This window comes from Oncorhynchus nerka, linkage group LG15 (genome assembly GCF_034236695.1).
Source record: "Oncorhynchus nerka isolate Pitt River linkage group LG15, Oner_Uvic_2.0, whole genome shotgun sequence".
NCBI lineage: Eukaryota > Metazoa > Chordata > Actinopteri > Salmoniformes > Salmonidae > Oncorhynchus > Oncorhynchus nerka.
In genome coordinates this window covers 47,977,080-47,996,511 of record NC_088410.1, presented here as the reverse complement: position 1 = coordinate 47,996,511, position 19,432 = coordinate 47,977,080, and the positions used below count along the sequence as shown (strand labels likewise).

At 43.1% G+C, this 19,432-nt stretch overlaps 1 pseudogene; it reads left to right on the top strand.

Annotated features, from left to right (window-relative positions):
- Positions 1 to 690: 690 nt before the first annotated feature.
- On the top strand, positions 691 to 19,045 carry LOC115142829 (3'-5' exoribonuclease HELZ2-like; annotated as a pseudogene).
- The last annotated feature ends 387 nt before the right edge of the window (positions 19,046 to 19,432 follow it).

Sequence of the window (19,432 nt, the reverse complement as noted above, 5' to 3'; positions counted from 1 at the left end):
TTGTACTTAGAAAATGTGCAGAAACATGTTCAAACCTGTCTTTATATTATTTCCATAATAAGCTATTGATTGATGATAGAAAAAAATATTATATTTTAGAATATTGGCTGTAGCGCAACAAAATGTGGAAAAGGGGTCTGAATACTTTCCGAATGCGCTGTGTATGTTCAGTCTTACATTATGCAATTAGTTGACATGCAGTCAATTCAGGAAGTTATTTTAATGTACAATTCAAGTTAAAAAACATTTCAAATAAATAGCTAAGTTTATTGAGAAGTCATTGAAAATATATGTATTCAAGTTTACAGTACTTCTTCAATTTGAATTGACCCCAGCTCTGAGTTGACAGGCAAGCATTGTTACATAATAGTGCTTAAAACTGTTAATAACATATGTGAGATTTTTTAAAACATTAGATTTGCAACAAAATACTTTTATTTGACCTCTGTGTAATGATTAAGATAGCACAGTTAGGTCATAGGGCTATCATGAGTTTGCTCATCAATCATTTGAATTGTGTAAGCCTCATATGGGTTTGACAGTTATAAATTAACATTTATAAGTATTATGCCATGTATTAATCCCAATGTTAATACACAGATTTGAATCCAAATGTTAACACACACACACACTTGTAGTTGCAATGTACCTGCTTTTTAATTACTAGTGCAACATACATTTCATGAAAAAGTAGGGAGACCAGTTTTCCATTCTGGTTTTAAGGACAGTCACATTTTAGTGGAACTGTTAAATGGTAAGCATAGTTAACCCCTCTCTTTCTCTGGTCAGCTCTGCAGATTTGTATATCAAAGACCATTTCCATCCATACGTCAACTCTGGACACCCTGAGATGAAGCCACTGAGAATCAAAGCAAATAAACAAGGGGTTCTAGTAAGTTCTACGGATGAGATCACACAGAAGTACTGCCTTCTATCCAAAGACGGTCAGTTTTTTCTACCTCCTACCAAATCTGCTTTGGATCACCACAGAATAGTCATAACAACTACTGCAATGGCAAGACACTTCAATGACCTAAAGCTTTCCGATGGCTACTTCACCCACATCCTGATTGACGAAGCCTCCCAGATGCTCGAATGTGAAGCCCTAATGCCCCTTGGTCTGGCAGGGCCAGTAACTCGGGTGGTTCTAGCTGGAGATCACATGCAGATGGGACCAAAACTATTTTCAACGGACGATGACCAACACTCCAATCACTCTTTGCTGAACCGCCTGTTCCACTTCTATCAAGGCTGTGAAAGTAGTACAGCTTTGAAAAGCAGAATATTTTTTCACGAGAACTATCGCAACACAAAAGAGATAGTAGAATTTGTGTCCACTCACTTCTACGTTGGCAAGTCGGATGCCATCAAGGCTGTTGGTAATGTTCCAGCTCATCCGAGCAGGCACCCTTTGAGGTTTCACCATGTCAGAGGAGAATCCCACTTGGACACCGCATCCATGTCATGGTTTAATCTTGACGAGGTTGAATGCGTGGTTGAAATAGTGCAAAATCTGCTCAGAGATGGGCCAATCGCATGGGGGAATCATGACCAAAGCTCAATCTGTGTTCTCTCTGAACGATGCCAGGTGAAACAGTTGTTCCTCATTTAATTTTTTTAATCAATTACCATGCACAGTTTAATAATTCTAATGCATTTGTTGAGAAAATGAGGAAAAACCTCTCAAGTCAATGTTGTGTTATGTCCATAACTTTTTTGGTTGACATTATTTATGTATTCATAGGTTTCAATGATCAGAAAAGAGCTTCAGAAAAGATTCCTTGGCCGAGTGACTGTGGAGAACATATCCAATGTTCAAGGTATTTATCATGAAAACAACTCAAAGATTTGGTCTGGAATTTATTCCGATCGCGCTTTGTGAACTATGCAGCTTTAAAAGGCAATGTTCTTGCATTCGAGCAAACGTCGTTCACAGTAGCTGCATATGTCGACTCAATCAGAAATTAACACATGATTTGATTTGATTTTTTAAATATTTTTGTTGACTTCATTTATGTTATTTTGATCTTTGTATTGAAACCTTTCTATTCATCAAAATAATGGGTTGTTAACCATATAACACTTTCATTCTTTCTTGACAGGCAAACAGTTCAGAGCAATAGTAATGACTGCCGTTCAAACCCGTGACAGCCTTCACCCTCCTGACTCATATTGTGTGGAGTTTTTCAACGATGCTCGCATGCTGAACACAGCCATGACTAGGGCTCAATCCCAGGTTGTTGTGGTTGGAGATGCTGCTGCGCTTTGCTACTTTGGGAAGTGCTCAAGAATCTGGAGAAGCTACATTCACCATTGTATTAGCAAGGGAAGTGCTGAACCGAAACACCTTACCAATGACTTCATTGATGGCGATATCAAGGAAATCTCAAGATTCCAAAGGACAGAATACCTGGATGAGAGCAGCACTCAGTCAGTTATGTTCGATACAGAGAACAACATTGATGCTATTCTCCAAGAACTACAAGAGGAGCAAAACAGGGCACACTACACACTACTGGAACGAAACAGACTATACGATAGTGCCAAAGTTGAAAGAGATGCCTTGTTGCAGTTGTTGAGAGAGCAGCCCAATGTGTACAAGCGAGGTGAATTGGTCATGGAGAAACATAATGCAGGTTATATCATTCCATTTGACAACCCAACTAACCACATTATCATCAAAGGTAGAGGTAACCTCGGCAAGTCCTTCAGTGGTGATGAAGTGGTGGCCAAAGTAGTTCCTTGTGAGGGTATTCCACAAGGAAAAGTGTTAGGCACCATCAAGGCAGCTGAATCCCGTCGTGTGTTTGCTTGTACCCTTGAAGTTGAAGGTTACCAGAAACCCAAAACGAAGACTGAATATCAATTCCTCAGAAAAATTATGGTACCACTCAACACAAACACCACCAAAATATGTACCTTGGTCAGCAAGAAGAGCCACAATTTAATTCCAATATGGAAGCACAATGATGGAGAATGGGAGATTGTCAGATATCAACAACTTGATGAAGAAATCAAACGCAATCATGTATTTATGGTGGAAGTGTTTTGTTGGAAAACTAAAACAGAAAACAAAGGAAACTATGCCTATCCGTTAGGGAAGGTGATAGACATTCTTTCCATAGGATCATCTTTGGAGGAGGGCTTAAGGATTTTGGATGCAGAATTTAATGTTCAACCGTTGCCTCCCAGCCATGTTTTAGCTGAACCATGTACCTGGAAAGACACCCAAAATAGTAACAGAAAGGACCTCCGAAAGTTTATTACTTTCACTGTTGACCAAAAGAAATCCCTAGACTTGGATGATGCAATCAGTGTCATTGACATGGAAAGCCATTATGAGGTTGGAGTCCACATAGCAGATGTGGCAAGTTTCGTGAATCTTGGCGGTTCGTTGGATGATGCTGCACAAAAACATGGTGCAACATTTTACAGCCCTAGAGAAGAACCCGTTTACATGTTCCCAAAACCAGTTAGCATCTACCACTTGAGTCTCCTGCCTGGTATAGATCGAAAGGTAATTTCGTTAATGATAAAAGTGGACAAGGCAACACACAAAATCACTGAAAAGAAATTCCAGCTTTCGCAAATCAAGTCCGATAGAAAGTTGTCTTATGACGAGGCAGAGGACATCATCAGTAAGCGTTCAGGAGAAGAGGCCAAGTTTGATACTTTAGAAGACTGTGTTTCTGTGGCATATCGTTTTGCCAAAGTGCAAAGGAAGGAAGGCCAGGATTGGAACTATAGACAATTGGACGATCACCAGAAGCCAGGGAAGAGGAGATCCAGTCAGATGATTGAGGAGCTTAGTGTACTGTTCAACCATTCTGTGTCTGAATTTTTGATCAATGCAAATGAAACCATGTTCTGCCCTGACCCTGAAATGTTAGAAGACTTGAAAGAGCGATACAAAGACATCATACCACTGTCCTTACACCTGAGGCACAACCTTGACCATGACATTCAACTTGACCAGGAGGCCATGGAGAGCAAAAGCTTCTACGTGCTAACATCAATATGGAATGAGATCCTGTCAGCTGCCAAGAAAGAGGAAGTTGACACTGACACAATGATTGATCTGATTGGCACAGATGACAGTTTAGGAAGTGTCTTGACGAAGCCTACGTCATCCGCTCCAATTCATCCCGGGAAAAGGTTGGGCACTATTCCTTAAAACTTGAGTCATATACACAAGCATCCTCGCCCATACGTCGCTACATGGACATTATCCTGCAAAGGCTTTTGCATTCAGTCCTAAGCGGCACTCCGGTCCAATATTCTCCACAAGAGATTGACATTCTGTGTCAGAAGATTGAAGACAGCTACAAGAAGGCCAATGAGTATGAAAAGAAGGCTGCGATGATATCTTTCGCCATCAACATGAAGAAACAAAATTCTCTGAAGCTAGCATTTGTTGTTGGTGTAGCAGCAGGAGACAGTTTCAAGCTGTCATTTCCGTTCGACAGGCACTCTTTTCCAGAGTGTTTGCCTGTTAGGTACAGAGATTTGCAACCGAAGGATCAACCACTGTACGATTCAAGTGAGAACCAAATGATTCTGACATGGAGAAGACGAGTGTACTCAATTGACACTGCCAAAATTCACCAAGAGCTAAAAAAGGTGCAAAATTCAGCTGCCTGCATCAAGCTCCCACAAAAGACTTGGCAAGCCATTGTTAATGCAATGGGCCATGAAAAATGGAACATAGCAAGGTCTCTCATACTAGATGCCACAACAAAGCAAACAGAAAATGTAAAGAGTCTCTCAAAACATGCCAAGGTGTATTTGCTTGAAGCTGGGAATGACTCCCATAGAACTGCACATGGACAAGCTGAAAAAATTTAAATGGAGCACTATGTTGATCTTACCCTACATTTGAAGCCGGGAGACACACTTCAAGTCCAAATGACATCTGAAGGAAAAAAAGGTTATTGGACACCCACTGTTCAGTTGGTGTGCATCAAACCAATATTTTAGGTGTGTGTAGACAATGCCCACAGTCATATCACATGTTTTTCCAAACGTGCAGACTGTCCATCCAAGAGTGAATATAGCAACGCAAGAGAGTATGTGAAGATCTGGCGACCACTTTGTGAGATGGAGTCTGCAGACAATGCTGTGGATGAAAGTGACAGCATAATAATTGAGGACCTGAAGCTGAACTTGAAGCAAGGGAAAAACAGACTGAAAGGAAGTTTCGAACTTCCACTCAAATACATTAAAGAATGGGCCATTGAATGTGACCTTAGCAAGTGCTTTCTGTGCATCCGAAAAAGGGGATTGAAACTGACTTCAATCCCTGACCAATCAGAGGAAGCAGTCGACCCTAAGAATTACACATGGGTGGCACATGGTGTTTACAACCAACTTTGAAGAACCAAAAAACAACCACAATCAAGCCAGAAAAGTGCACTTCTACATCAACCACTTGCCAATGGATACCATTCCAGAGTGTGTCTACCAGAGAAAGACAACATACACGGTTGAGATAATCCCAAAGCTTCTGACAGACGTGCAACTATTAAATTAGTATGCAAAAAAAAGAGATTGAACAATTGTCATTGAACAAATGTATTACCGTTATTATTTAAGTCTCATTTAAGTCTTCAAAATGGTGCTTCAAATGTAACTACCATTTTTAGTAAATACCTGGTAATTGCTTCAGTTAAATATAAAGTACTACTCACATTTTAAAATAAGATTTATTTTTAAGTGCACTCTTTAAAATAAGATAATGTAAAATAAATCTCATATTTTTATTGGATGGACATAATGTTCCCATAATTAATTCAGTATACATAATGAATGGTTGTTAACATTTCTACTGTCTAGACGTAAAGAAATGGCTGTGAACAACATTGTGTCTGCAAATGAGCTTGTTCAGAAAATAGCCCTAGGACAACACATTCCAAAAGGAGGTAAAGTAACCCCATTTTACATCTGTGGGAATATACAACAACCTTGTTTTTAATTAAGCTATATGCTTGAAACTATTGTTTTGTGGTCTTGCTTGGGATTGTAGCTTCGCAATCTGTTGTACCACCACGGTACCAACTCATTAGGGAAAAGGCACCAGAGGGTCTCCCAGAGCTGAATAAGAGTCAAATTGATGCAGTGGAGAAAGCTCTGAATTACATTTACATTTACATTTAAGTCATTTAGCAGACGCTCTTATCCAGAGCGACTTACAAATTGGTGCGTTCACCTTAAGACATCCAGTGGAACAGCCACTTTACAATAGTGCATCTAAATCTTTTAAGGGGGTGAGAAGGATTACTTTATCCTATCCTAGGTATTCCTGAAAGAGGTGGGGTTTCAGGTGTCTCCGGAAGGTGGTGATTGACTCCGCTGTCCTGGCGTCGTGAGGGAGTTTGTTCCACCATTGGGGGGCCAGAGCAGCGAACAGTTTTGACTGGGCTGCGCGGGAACTGTACTTCCTCAGTGGTAGGGAGGCGAGCAGGCCAGAGGTGGATGAACGCAGTGCCCTTGTTTGGGTGTAGGGCCTGATCAGAGCCTGGAGGTACTGAGGTGCCGTTCCCCTCACAGCTCCGTAGGCAAGCACCATGGTCTTGTAGCGGATGCGAGCTTCAACTGGAAGCCAGTGGAGAGAGCGGAGGAGCGGGGTGACGTGAGAGAACTTGGGAAGGGAAGAGCAGCTCCGTCTTGCCGAGGTTCAGCTTGAGGTGGTGATCCGTCATCCACACTGATATGTCTGCCAGACATGCAGAGATGCGATTCGCCACCTGGTCATCAGAAGGGGGAAAGGAGAAGATTAATTGTGTGTCGTCTGCATAGCAATGATAGGAGAGACCATGTGAGGTTATGACAGAGCCAAGTGACTTGGTGTATAGTGAGAATAGGAGAGGGCCTAGAACAGAGCCCTGGGGGACACCAGTGGTGAGAGCGCGTGGTGAGGAGACAGATTCTCGCCACGCCACCTGATAGGAGCGACCTGTCAGGTAGGACGCAATCCAAGCGTGGGCCGCGCCGGAGATGCCCAACTCGGAGAGGGTGGAGAGGAGGATCTGATGGTTCACAGTATCTAAGGCAGCCGATAGGTCTAGAAGGATGAGAGCAGAGGAGAGAGAGTTAGCTTTAGCAGTGCGGAGGGCCTCCGTGATACAGAGAAGAGCAGTCTCAGTTGAATGAATAACAACTTCACAATCATACAAGGGCCACCTGGTAAGTTAACAAATACAGTACTACTACCAGAATACCTGAAGCTGTTTTATTGCCCATTGCTATGTTTACTCGAGTAAAAAATACACACCTGTTTCATAGGGACTGGAAAGACTGTTTTGGGAGTTTACATTGTGTACTGGTTCCTTGTGATGAACTCCAAAAACCCCAGGATATTTGAAAATCCGAAGGACAAGGACAAGAAAGAAGTTATTCTCTGCTGTGGTCCTTCCAATAAGTCTGTCGATGTGGTTGCTGGCAAGTTACTTCATACTTTAATTGAAATTGTCTCCACAAAATAATGTATAACACAACCACAGCTTAAACATGATCCAAGTTCTGAACATTAGGTAACATTCTATTCATTCTGAACATTCTGTAGAGTGCCTGGTGAAGTTTGGAGACAAGTTGAAGCCCCTCAGGGTGTACAGCCGACAACTGGAGATGGCGGAGTACCCTTACCCAGGGAGTGTCCTTCAGCTCTCTCCCAGGTCACTTCGCCATGAGCGGTCCAAGGCAGAACTCCGGTATAAAATATACACACATCACTCTGCAGTTGTGGCCACTTTTTCAGAGAATCTCTGTCTTGTCTTTGATCATCTGATCGTAGGGCTGGCTTTATCATGTCTGACCAGTGTCTCAGCATGTTTTTGTCAAATTGTTCACATTACACAAACTCAACATATCACAGTATTTTACCATATCTGTACCATTTGTAGAAATATTACCTTGCATCATCGCATACGGGAAGAACAAAATCCACATTCCACGGAAATAAAAGAGTTTGACCACAGAACAAAGTTAGCAATAGAATCAAAGGGAGAGGAGTTGACAGCAGAAGAAGTTGAGGAGTAAGTATAGAATTTTCCTGTAATGCAATTTTGATTAAAATAAATATATAAACCTACATCTGACTGACGTACATATATAAGTGCGTGCATTTTTTGTTTTTTCTTCGAGCTACAAAAGTCTTCTGAATAAAGCTCGTGTGCATGAGCTGCAGAGGCACGATGTCATTCTGTGCACCTGTACAGCAGCCTCTTCTCCTAACCTCACTAAAACAGTCAGTGCACGCCAGATTCTTATTGATGAATGTGCCATGGCAACAGAACCTCAGGCCCTCATCCCATTGGTCAGCAACAAACCAGAAAAGGTGTGTTGAAATCCATGTATTCATTTACTTTTTGTTATAGAATGATGTTTCCATGTATGATGGTTTAAAATCCTTAAGAGTCAATTGATGCACCCATGTGTCAATCTAATAAATAACAAAAAAATCCCCATCAAAATCTGTAAATTTAAGCTAGTGATATCTGAAACTGTCACATCAGCACCAGGAGACATCCCTAAAATCTGTAGTGTCTACGACCCCCACATGCCCCATGGGACTCTGAAGTTGGTAACACTGATGTGCCAACTTCTGTCTGTAGTGTCCGAACCGTTTTGGCTACAAATTAATATGAACCAACTGTGGAAAGGGGAGACTCTCCATTTTGCTTTACATTTACATTTACATTTACATTTAAGTCATTTAGCAGACGCTCTTATCCAGAGCGACTTACAAATTGGTGCGTTCACCTTAAGACATCCAGTGGAACAGCCACTTTACAATAGTGCATCTAAATCTTTTAAGGGGGGGGGGTGAGAAGGATTACTTTATCCTATCCTAGGTATTCCTGAAAGAGGTGGGGTTTCAGGTGTCTCCGGAAGGTGGTGATTGACTCCGCTGTCCTGGCGTCGTGAGGGAGTTTGTTCCACCATTGGGGGGCCAGAGCAGCGAACAGTTTTGACTGGGCTTTACGACCCCTACAAGTGTCAAGGGACTCATCTGTAGGTAACAAATGTAAATGAATGGAAGTATGGAGGTAGTTTTGTGACAACAAAAATAAGAGGTTAAATATGGGTCTACAATATTTCCTGAGCTTTCTAGATTTAGGACAGACACTTCAAAACCTTATTCTTTATGGTTGATTTTTTTCTGTATTTTTTGACATTTTTGATTGTGTTATTCAATGCGTTTCTATGGCCTATAGTTATAGTCAAAATTCTATATTTTATCAAATCATACAAAATTTAAATAAAATGATGTTCCTAAAGGGGTCCTAAAATTCAAAATCAAATAGCTAAAATGATCCATGGTATGATCATCTTAAAACAATTCCATATGTTAGTTTAGTAGAACCCCCCCCACCCCACCCCACCGGTTTGGATTCTGAGATTAAAATTATTTTTGTATATTTGTGATGCTGCCTATTTATGTATTGAATAACCCTTTTGGTTGCAGGTATAACCCTTTTGGTTTCCATGTGCAACCATTTGCACAGAGGGTTCTACATGGAACCCAAACGGGTCCTACTTGGAACCAAAAAGGGTTCTCCTATGGGGACAGCAGAAGAAGCCTTTTTTGGAACCTTTTTTTCCCTAAAAGTGTAGTGTTATGAAATTACATTTTAAGAATGTGTTACTGTGAGCATTTCCGTAAAAATTATGTCGATTTTTTTTTTTTTTGCATTGATTTTGGGCATATAAAGACTGCATTGACACAGAATCTGTTAAACTAAGCCTTAACAGCAACCCTGTTTTCTCAACTGCATCCCAAGCAGAGGAGGCTGGTGGGAGGAGCTCTAGTATGATGGGGTCATTGTAATGGCTGGAATGGATCAGATGGAACGGTATCAAACACATGAAATATGGAAACCACATGTTTGACTGTGTTACATTTATTCCATTCCAGCCATCCTATATGTTTATTAAAGGTCATCACCACATTTGCAAGTGATGAAGATAAAGGCTAAATAACCTCTTTTCACTTCCTAGATTGTGTTGCTCGGTGACCACAAACAGCTACGTCCCATCGTTAAGAATGAACTTCTGAGGAAGTTGGGGATGTCAAAGTCTCTGTTTGAGCGTTACTTTGAGTACCGGTCCCAGACAGTGATGCTGGATACCCAGTACAGAATGGTAAGAGGTCCGGAAATGTTTGGGCTATGAATTTATCACAGCCTAATTCACATCATATAATCTAATTCGACAAATGTTTATAAAACTGTGCCTTTGACTGCACAGATATGCTTTAAGATGCATGTTGATTAAAATCAGCATGCGCTGACCAACTGGCAAGTGTCTTGGGGTTGGAGCGAGCGGTCGCATTCGCACTTCGGCCGCAGGTTGTATAACTTTTCATTACATTTCATTACATTTCACTATAGTACAACGGTTTGATTTGTCTAATCTTAGCTATTTCTTCTTAGCTAGCTACATAGCCGTCTTTGTATCAAAGATAATTGCGTAATTATCGTATTTCGTCGTCCTAACGCAGTCTACACTGCTATCTGCCCAGCAGCTAGCCAGCTAGCCAGCTAGCTAACGTCCACCGTCTATCGAATAGCAGCACTAAAAACTATTACACTCAATTGAATGACCTGATTAGTGTAGTGTTAGCTAGCTACATAGTTGTCTTTGCTGTCTTCGTATCCAAGATAATTGTGTAGTTTAGAGTGTGTAGTCTTAGAGTGATTATCTTAATTGACCGAGGTTAGCTAGCCAGCTATTTGTCGTCCTTAACGTTGGAGACACTGCTAGCTAGCCAACAGCTAGCCAACGTCCACCGAACTGAACTTCCTCACTCAACAACCCGGTCGCATTCCGCTTCGCTCCACAGGCAGTATCACATTTTCATTTCATTTCATTACAGTACAACGGTTTGATTTGTTTGATCGTAGCTAGCTACATAGCTAGCTACATAGCCGTCTTTGTATCAAAGATAATTGTGTAGTCTAGAGCGATTTTCTAGGTTAGTTAGCCAGCTATTGTCGTTCTTTTAACGCAACGTAACGTAATCAACACTGCTAGCTAGCCAGCTAGCCCCCGAATAGCAGCACTGTCGAAACTATCACACTCAACGGAACGACTTGATTAGTGTAGTGTCAACAACGCAGCCACTGCCAGCTAGCCTACAAAGTCAACAACGCAGCCACTGCCAGCTAGCCTACTTCAGCAGTACTGTATCATTTTAATCATTTTAGTCAATAAGATTCTTGCTACGTAAGCTTAACTTTCTGAACATTCGAGACGTGTAGTCCACTTGTCATTCCAATCTCCTTTGCATTAGCGTAGCCTCTTCTGTAGCCTGTCAACTATGTGTCTGTCTATCCCTGTTCTCTCCTCTCTGCACAGACCATACAAACGCTCCACACCGCGTGGCCGCGGCCACCCTAATCTGGTGGTCCCAGCGCGCACGACCCACGTGGAGTTCCAGGTCTCCGGTAGCCTCTGGAACTGCCGATCTGCGGCCAACAAGGCAGAGTTCATCTCAGCCTATGCCTCCCTCCAGTCCCTCGACTTCTTGGCACTGACGGAAACATGGATCACCACAGATAACACTGCTACTCCTACTGTGCTCTCTCTTCGTCCGCCCACGTGTTCTCGCACACCCCGAGAGCTTCTGGTCAGCGGGGTGGTGGCACCGGGATCCTCATCTCTCCCAAGTGGTCATTCTCTCTTTCTCCCCTTACCCATCTGTCTATCGCCTCCTTTGAATTCCATGCTGTCACAGTTACCAGCCCTTTCAAGCTTAACATCCTTATCATTTATCGCCCTCCAGGTTCCCTCGGAGAGTTCATCAATGAGCTTGATGCCTTGATAAGCTCCTTTCCTGAGGACGGCTCACCTCTCACAGTTCTGGGCGACTTTAACCTCCCCACGTCTACCTTTGACTCATTCCTCTCTGCCTCCTTCTTTCCACTCCTCTCCTCTTTTGACCTCACCCTCTCACCTTCACCCCCTACTCACAAGGCAGGCAATACGCTCGACCTCATCTTTACTAGATGCTGTTCTTCCACTAACCTCATTGCAACTCCCCTCCAAGTCTCCGACCACTACCTTGTATCCTTTTCCCTCTCGCTCTCATCCAACACTTCCCACACTGCCCCTACTCGGATGGTATCGCGCCGTCCCAACCTTCGCTCTCTCTCCCCCGCTACTCTCTCCTCTTCCATCCTATCATCTCTTCCCTCTGCTCAAACCTTCTCCAACCTATCTCCTGATTCTGCCTCCTCAACCCTCCTCTCCTCCCTTTCTGCATCCTTTGACTCTCTATGTCCCCTATCCTCCAGGCCGGCTCGGTCCTCCCCTCCCGCTCCGTGGCTCGACGACTCATTGCGAGCTCACAGAACAGGGCTCCGGGCAGCCGAGCGGAAATGGAGGAAAACTCGCCTCCTTGCGGACCTGGCATCCTTTCACTCCCTCCTCTCAGTACCTCCAGGCTCTGATCAGGCCCTACACCCAAACAAGGGCACTGCGTTCATCCACCTCTGGCCTGCTCGCCTCCCTACCACTGAGGAAGTACAGTTCCCGCTCAGCCCAGTCAAAACTGTTCGCTGCTCTGGCCCCCCAATGGTGGAACAAACTCCCTCACGACGCCAGGACAGCGGAGTCAATCACCACCTTCCGGAGACACCTGAAACCCCACCTCTTTAAGGAATACCTAGGATAGGATAAAGTAATCCTTCTCACCCCCCCCCTTAAAAGACTTAGATGCACTATTGTAAAGTGGCTGTTCCACTGGATGTCTTAAGGTGAACGCACCAATTTGTAAGTCGCTCTGGATAAGAGCGTCTGCTAAATGACTTAAATGTAATGTAAATGTAATGTAAATGTCTTCACTGACATGTTCAACCTGTCCCTGACTGAGTCTGTAATACCAACATGTTTCAAGCAGACCACCATAGTCCCTGTGCCCAAGAACACTAAGCTAACCTGCCTAAATGACTACCAACCCGTAGCTCTCACGTCTGTAGCCATGAAGTGCTTTGAACGGCTGGTCATGGCTCACAAACACCATTATCCCAGAAACACTAGACCCACTCCAATTTGCATACTTCCCCAACAGATCCACAGATAATGCAATCTCTATTGCACTCCACACTGCCCTTTCCCACCTGGACAAAAGTAACACATACGTGAGAATGCTATTTGTTGACTACAGCTCAGTGTTCAACACCATAGTGCCCTCAAAGCTCAACAATAATCTAAGGACCCTGGGACTAAACACCTCCCTCTGCAACTGGATCCTGGACTTCCTGAAGGGCCGCCCTAGGGTGGTAAGAGTAGGTAACAACACATCCGCCATGCTGATCCTCAACACAGCGGCCCCTCAGGGGTGCGTGCTCAGTCCCCTCCTGTACTCCTTGTTCACCCATGACTGCATGGCCAGGCACGACTCCCACACCATCATTAAGTTTGCCAATGACACAACGGTGGTAGGCCTGACCACCGAAAACGATGAGACAGCCTATAGGGAGGAGGTCAGAGACATGGCCGCGTGGTGACAGGATAACAACCTCTCCCTCAACGTGATCAAGACAAAGGAGATGATTATGGACTACAGGAAAAAGAGGACCAAGCACGCCCCCATTCTCATCGAAGGGGCTGTAGAGGAGCAGGTTGAGAGATTCAGGTTTTTGGTGTCCACATCACCAACAAACTATCATGGTCCAAACACACCAAGATCGTCATGAAGCAGGCACGACAAAGCCTATTCCCCCTCAGGAGGCTGAAAAGAATTGGCATGGGTCCTCAGATCCTCAAAAGTTCTACAGCTGCACCATCAATAGCATCCTGACTGGTTGAATCACTGCCTGGTATGGCAACTGCTCGGCCTCCAACTACAGAGGGTAGTGCGTATGGCCCAGTACATCACTGGGGCCAAGCTTAATTCCATCCAGGAACTCTATACCAGGCGGTGTCAGAGGAAGGCCCTAAAAATTCAGTCACCCTAGTCATAGACTATTCTCTCTGCTACCGCACGGAAGCGGTACCGGAGCGCCAAGTGTAGGTCAAAAAGGCTTCTTAACAGCTTCTACTCCCAAGCCATAAGAATCCTGATCAGCTAATCAAATGGCTACCTAGACTATTTACATTGCGCCCCCCCCCTCATTTTACGCTGCTGCCCCTCTCTGTTTATTATCTATTCATTGTCACTTTAACACTTTACCTACATGTACATATTACCTCAATTACCTCAACTAACCTGTACCCCGCACATTTACTCTGTACCGGTACCCCCTGTATATAGCCTCGCTACTGTTACTTTACTGCTGCTCTTTAATTATATATTTTTTAACGTACTTATCTATTTTTTACTTAACACTTAATTTTCTTAAAACTGCATTATTGGTTAAGGGCTTGTAATTAAGCTTTTCACTGTCAGGTCTACACCTGTTGTATTCAGCACATGTGACATCCAATGACAAAGTCCATAGTATTATCCATTGTTTAACTCTTTGTAGCATGAAGATATATGCAAGTTCCCATCGGAGGAATATTATGGAGGAAAACTGAAGACTGAAGTGAATCACTCAAGCAGTGTCCTTCAGGCTGACAGCCAACAGAAGCACATTGTTTTCGGGAACGTCATTGGAGAGGAGGTCAGCCTGGTTGTGAGCACAGAAAAGGGAACTGAAAACTCCAAAGCGAATAGGGCGGAGTGAGATGTAATGGTAAGGAACCCTTTTTGTTTTGTCTTAAAACATAACTCACACTTCAACACATACGGCTCAAATCTTGCCACTCTACTGGTATAGTCAGGTGAGTCACTTTTCTAAAAGGTATGATTTATGGTTTTCTTTTTGTTCATCACAGATCCGGCTCGCCAAAGCACTGGTAACAGAATCCCAAATAAGACAACAGAATATTGCAATTCTATCACCCTACAACGCCCAGGTGTCTGAATTTAAGAAAGAACTTCATGAACACAAAATGGACAAAATTACGTCATTCTCTCCACTGTGCGCTCATTACTCAGCAAGGAGATGGAGATCGAGCCGGACAGGGCCTGGAGGTCTAAACATGCGGGCTTTGTTGGCGACCCCAACCAGATCAACGTGGGCATCACCAGGGCCAAAGAGGGACTGTGCATTATCGGTGAGCAAGACTTTTCATCCAGGGCTTAGTGTTAAGATCATTAGAGTAAGCCTAATCTAAACTAGTGGCATTTTAAAATGTCATTTCTTCCTTTCTTAAAAGGTAACCAAGAGTTGTTGAGCCGCAGTGGCGCTTGGCGACAGCTCCTCAAACATTATAGAGCAAGGAACTTTGTCACAGAAGCTGACAAGATCTCTGTGCGCAAAGCATCCTGTTAGCATGGTCTACATTGAAAGACATGGTCTCGGCCGCAGATCAGTGCACTATGAATAGCATTATTAAAATTAGTTTTCAGAGACAAATGTATTATGTGCTTTTAATTTCTATATTGCAATGTTGAATCAAATGAGTTATAATCCGCACTCACTGTCATTTTTAAGTGACCTTTAAATTATCTGTCAATTGTATTAGTGTGTATATTTTTTATTGCTAACTATACTGTTTGTTAATATATACACTGTATACATACAGTTGAAGTCAGAAGTTTACATACACCTTAGCCAAATACATTTAAAAACTCAGCTTTTCACAATTTCTGAAATGTAACCCTAGTAAAAAACTCCCTGTCTTAGGGTAGTTAGGATCACCACTTTATTTTAAGAATGTGAAATGTCAGAATAATAGTAGAGACAATGATTTATTTCAGCTTTTATTTCATTCATTTATTCCCAGTGGGTCAGACGTTTACAGGCACTCAATTCGTATTTGGTAGCATTGCCTTTAACTAGTTTAACTTGGGTCAAATGTTCCTGGTAGCCTTCCACAAGCTTCCCACAATAAGTTGGGTGAATTTCGGCCCATTCCTCCTGACAGAGCTGGTGTAACTGAGTCAGGTTTGTAGGCCTTCTTGCTCGCACAAGCTTCTTCAGTTCTGCCCACAAATTGTCTATAGGATTGAAGTCGGGACTTTGTGATGGCCACTTCAATACCTTGACATTGTTGTCCTTAAGCCATTTTGCCACAACTTTGGAAGTATGCTTGGGGTCATTGTTCATTTGGAAGACCCATTTGCAACCAAACTTTAACTTCCTGACTGATGTCTTGAGATGTTTCTTCAATATATCCACATCATTTTCTTTCCTCATGATGCCATCTATTTTGTGAAGTGCACCAGTCCCTCCTGCAGCAAAGCACCCCCACAACATGATGCTGCCACCCCCGTGCTGCCCTCTCCCCCTTTTTCCTCCAAACATAACAATGGTCATTATTTTTGTTTCATCAGACCAGAGGACATTTCTCCAAAAAGTATGATCTTTGCCCCCCATGTGCAGTTTCAAACCGTAGTCTAGCTTTTTTATGGCGATTTAGGAGCAGTGGTAACTTCCTTGCTGAGCAGCCTTTCAGGTTATGTCGATATAGGACTCGTTTTACTGTGGATATAGACACTTTGTAACTGTTTCCTCCAGGATCTTCACAAGGTCCTTTGCTGTTGTTCTGGGATTGATTTGCACTTTCCACACCAAAAGTACGTTCATCTCTAGGAGACAGAATGCGTCTCCTTTCTGAGCGGTATGACGGCTGTGTGGTCCCATGTTGTTTATACTTGCGTACTATTGTTTGTACAGATGAACGTGATACCTTCAGGCATTTGGAAATGACTCCCAAGGATGAACCAGACTTGTGGAGGTCTCCATTTTTTTCTGAGGTCTTGGCTGATTTCTTTTGATTTTCCCAAGATGTCAAGCAAAGAGGCAGTGAGTTTGAAGGTAGGCCTTGAAATACATCCACAGGTACACATCCAATTGACTCAAATGATGGCAATTAGCCTATCAGAAGCTTCTGAAGTCATGACATCGTTTTATGGAATTTCCCAAGCTGTTAAAAGGCACAGTCAACTTAGTGTATGTTAACTTCTGACCCACTGGAATTATGATAATTGAATTATAAGTGAAATAATCTGTTTGTAAACAATTGTTGGAAAATGTACTCGTGTCGTGCACAAAGTAGGTGTCGTAACCGACTTGCCAAAACTGTAGTTTGTCAACAACACATTTGTGGAATGGTTGAAAAATGAGTTTTAACGACTCCAACCTAAGTGTGTTAACTTCAACTGTATATGCTACCCGACTTTCTCTGTTAACTATTTCAATCATGTTAAATACACTACATGCTCGTCGAACATCTCATTCCAAGATCATGTGATGTTGGAATATTGGTGCGGGGACTTGCTTCCATTCAGCCACAAGCATTAATGAGGTCGGGCACTGATGTTGGGCGATTAGGCCTGGCTCGCGGTCGGCGTTCCAATTCATCCCGAAGGTGTTTGATTGGGTTGAGGTCTGGGCTCTGTGCAGGCCAGTCAAGTTCTTCCACACCGATCTTGGCAAACCATTCCTGTATGGACCTCGATCTGTGCATGGGAGCATTGTCATGCTGAAACAGGAAAGGGCCTTTCCCAAACTTTTGCCACAAAGTCGGAAGCACAGAATCGTCTAGAATGTCATTGCCCCAGACCATAATTCCCCCTCCACCAAACTTTAAAGTTTCAGTATGCATTGAGGCATATAGTGTTCCCCTGGCATCAGCTAAACCCAGATTCGTCCATCGGACTGCCAGATGGTGAAGCGTGATCCATCACTCCAGAGAACACTCCAGAGTCCAATGGTGGCGAGCTTTGCACCACTCCAGCCAACTCTTGGGATTGCGCATGGTGATCTTAGTCTTGTGTACGGCTCCTCGGCCATGGAAAAGTTATTGTGCTGACGTTGGTTCCAGAGGCAGTTGGGAACTCAGTAATGAGTATAGCAACTGAGGACAGATGATTTTTACACGCTACGCAGTTCAGCAGCCCTGTTCTGTGAGTTTCTGTGGCCTACCACTTGGTGGCTGAGCCTTTGTTGCTCCTAGACAGTTGCACTTCACAATAACAGCACTTACAGTTGACTGTGGCAGCTCTAGAAGGGCAGAAATTTGATGAACTGACTTATTGAAAAGGTGGCACCCTATGACGGTGCCACGTTGAACGTCACTGAGCTGTTCAGTTAGGCCATTATATTGCTAATGTTTGTCTATGGAGATTACATGGCCGTGTGTTAAATTGTATTTACCCATCAGAAATGGTTGTGGGTGAAATAGCCGAATCCACTAATTTGAAAGAGTGTCCACTTACTCTTGTCCATGTAGTGTATTAGCTACTATCAGTATCGACCTAAAGCAGGCCTAAATAACCACACATTATCATTCCATTTAATTACACTGTTTCATTTACCTTAATTTGCTTCCTCTGTAAACACCATCACAGCCATGTGGGTGTTCCTGAGGGTCATTAGTAACAGTTGATAACATAGAAAACATGGACATGCAAGCTAATTAAATCTATATGGCGCGGAGCGCAGACGAAGCCATAACAGTTTGAAGCTGATAGTTAGTGCAGGCAATAGACGAGAGTATAGCCAACTATTGTATACTATTATACTTCTATGTACAGTAATCTTCTAACATTACCATGAGTTGAAAACTGAGTATGGCAATTTTCCGAATGAATCTGTATTGTATTTTTGATTCATCAATATATTTTATGTGGTAAGGCTCTCCAAACCGGGTTTTTTAATTCATAAATAAAAAATAAATGTTATTTGTCACGCCCTGATCTGTTTCACCTGTCCTTGTGATTGTCTCCACCCCCTCCAGGTATCGCCCATCTTCCCCATTATCCCCTGTGCATTTATACCTATGTTCTCTTTTTGTCGGTTGCCAGTTCATCTTGTTTGTCAAGTCAACCAGCATTTTTGTATCAGCTTTTGCCGTTTCTCGTTCTCATCCTCCTGGTTTTTACCTGTTCTGACCCTGAGCCCGCCTGGCCAATCTGCCTATCCCTGATCATCCTGCCATCCTGTACCTTTGCCCCACCTCTGGATTACCAACCTCTGCCTGACCTGACCCTGAGCCTGCCAACCGTTCTGTACCTTTGCCCCTGTTACTGTAATAAACATTGTTACTTTGACATGGTCTACATCTGGGTATTACCTTTATCCTGATACAATTGCTTCGTAAACAACAGGTGTAGACTAACAGTCAAATGCTTACTTACAGGCCCTTCCCAACAATGTTGAAAAAAAAAAGATATAGTACAAACATTGAAAAATAATAACACAAGTGTAATGTATATGCTGAGGGTCAGAAAGCAAGTGCAGGAGGTGAGTTTAATAATAAACGGACCACTATAACAACCACGAGTAGCGTATAGACATGAAACACCCAGTCAATACTGCCTGGGGAATGGAACTAAGGAGGTGACAGATATAGGGGAGGTAATCAATGAAGTGATGGAGTCAAGGTGTGCCTAATGATGAAGCGCAGGTGCGCATGCAGATGAATGCCAGGTGCGCGT